Genomic DNA, 2,830 nt, shown 5'->3' on the forward strand with positions numbered 1-2,830 from the left:
AGCCGTTTAAAACTGAACTCGGACAAAACGGAAGTCCTCATCTTATGATTATCCCCCTCCGCTTGGGATGACTCATGGTGGCCACCAGCCCTGGGAACTGCACCCATACCAATGGACCACGCACGTAACCTGGAATTTTTCCTGGACTCCTCCCTCACGATGACCAGACAAGTCAACGCCGTTTCATCATCATGCTTCAACATCCTACGTATGCTCAAAAAAATCTTCCGTTGGATCCCCACCAAAACAAGAAAGACGGTCACCCATGCACTGATCACAAGCCGACTGGACTACAGAAACACCCTCTACGCCGGAACCACAGCCAAATTACAGAAAAAACTCCAACGCATCCAAAACGCCTCAGCCAGGCTCATTCTAGACATTCCCCACCAAGCGCACATTTCTGGTCACCTGAAAGACCTCCACTGGCTCCCCGTCAACAAGAGAATAACGTTCCGTCTCCTCACCCACGCACACAAAGCCCTCTACGACCTAGGACCCGAATACCTCAACACGCGCCTGCCCTTTTACATCCCCAGCCGCCAACTACGATCGTCCAATCAAGCCCTCGCCGCAATCCCACGCATCCAAAGATCCACCATGGGGGGGAAGATCCTTCTCCTACTTAGCGGCCAAGACCTGGAACTCTCTCCCCACCCACCTCCGCCTTACACAGAACCACCTCTCCTTCAGAAAACAACTAAAAACTTGGATATTCGATAAGTAAAGTTCCCCCCTCCTACAAGCGCCTTGAGACCCTCTGGGTGAGTAGTGCGCTATACAAATTCGAACTTGACTTGACTTATTTTAATAAACAAAAACCTATATCTAATTTTACATTTACATAAATGTACATCTAAGATACTTTCTCTGGAAAATATACTTTAAAGTTATCTTGCTTTCAAAGATTAGTCTTTGTGTCCGTGTGACCACAAATGCATAAAAACACAAAACAAATCTTCCTACAACAGTTTTGTTGGCGCCAGGGTCACTTAAACGGCACACCAAATGGTGGTTACCAAACAAACAAAAGACTTTAGTAACTCCAGGAAGCGATGTTTTTTTCTGAGCAGCTACTGTTTACTCTCAGTTTCCATTTGAGTTTCTTGAGACTCTTCAGCACGCTTTTCATCACTTTCCAAAGTCTGTTGAAGTTCATGTATGGTGCTTAGAAGGACATGGAACTGCTTGCGTCTCAACTCCAACTTATCTTCAACGCTATCTTTGATGTGAGAAAGGTGCTGCAGCTCTTTTTCCAAGGCATCAAGTTGCTTTAAAGTTTCGTGTCTGTCCGGATGATTCTGTATTACCTTAGCTAAGGCATCATATTCCTGACGATTTTTTCTAATCCGCTTTGCTTGCAGAATCTGTTTTTTGCATTCAGCTATTTTTTCATGAGCAGCCGCAATGCTACTTTCTATGTCTGTGTAGATTGTTTCATAATTCTCCATTTCTCGAAGGTTCATATCGTACACAAGTAGAGTTTTTCCCATCGAAAATTCACATTGAGACAATGTAGCAAGCATACGTTGGTACTGAGTATACCCTTCTTCGTGAGATCCAGAATGGCACCATTTGATGAAAGACTTTACCAACAGGTTGATTCGGCGATCATCTCCAGCTCCGTCACCATCTATTAAGAGCCGTTTACGAATTACTTCATCGTCAGTGACTGCCCCCATGTTGACGGCGTCCGGCGAGCAGCAGGGTAACCTTGACTTATCCCTTTCATCTAAATATAGTGCTTGATAATAATCCTGAAACCCCCTAACTATATCATGTGGGTCAATGTATGAGTGTCCATTCACATTAATAGAAGATATTTAATTCTGGGCTATCTTCTGTCTAGTACGAAGAGCTAATCTCCTTCCAACTAATCCACCATTTTCCTAGGAATTAATCCGCTGAGATGGTATTCCTCTGCCAATTTTTGCACAAACCAGCTATTAATTTCTGCTTTGAGAACAGTTATTTGACCCTGAATTTGGGTTGCATCTCGCTCCTGCTTAATCATTAAAACATGTTCTTCTTCTGCCTCTATAAGCTTGCGCATTAATTCTTGATTTTTAATCACACGCTGAGTCCTTGTCCTAGTGGTGTAGGTGATAGTTTCCACTCTAAGGCCAGCCTTGAAGGAATCCCAAACGATTGCTCTGGAGGCACTATACCTAATGATATCAAAATATTCTTGTGTCCAGTTTTTAATATGCTCGATATACTCATTGTTAACTAGAAGTTTCTTATCAAAGTACCATTTACTCCTCATTTTCATAAAACTTGCAATTTCTATCTCTAAAATTAGCGGATTATGGTCAGAAATGACCTTAGGAAATTTCTCGATACTAGCTCGATTAAGTAGGTCCGTTGTTCCAAAAAAGTAGTCGATCCTGACATATTTCTTGTGCAGACACGAGAAATACATATATCCGGAGTTATATGGAATTTTAACAATCCACATGTCAGTCAATCCATGACTCCTCTTAAGAGAAGTTAGTGCCCTGTATACTCGGGGCTTTTGCCCCTGGTACACCTCCTGATTCATCTGGCCTTGTTGTGTTGTCAAGAGCAATATTAAAATCTTCGCATACAATTAATGGAGTAGGCCATGTTGCGAGTTCCAACTCAAGATCTTCAAAGATCTGGGGGTCGTCATAATTTGATTCGTAAATCGAGCATATAGTAATTCCCATCGCTAATTCTACTATAGTCCACCTCCCTAGAGCATCAGCCGCTTTGCCTTTAGCCTGGCCCAAAGATGTTTTTGCCAATATGGCCACTCCATAGATAGTTGAAGTTTGGGACGTACATGCCAGTAGATTATATCCCTGAG

General features: G+C 42.8%; 1 pseudogene across 1 annotated transcript; it reads right to left on the minus strand.

Annotated features, from left to right (window-relative positions):
• Positions 1-810: 810 nt before the first annotated feature.
• Positions 811-1,708, minus strand: LOC147712061 (THO complex subunit 7 homolog pseudogene; annotated as a pseudogene). Its single transcript, XR_015295974.1, has one exon. The product of XR_015295974.1 is annotated as a THO complex subunit 7 homolog pseudogene (transcript).
• Positions 1,709-2,830: the final 1,122 nt, after the last annotated feature.

This window comes from Lissotriton vulgaris, chromosome 5 (assembly GCF_964263255.1).
Source record: "Lissotriton vulgaris chromosome 5, aLisVul1.2, whole genome shotgun sequence".
Classification (NCBI taxonomy): domain Eukaryota; kingdom Metazoa; phylum Chordata; class Amphibia; order Caudata; family Salamandridae; genus Lissotriton; species Lissotriton vulgaris.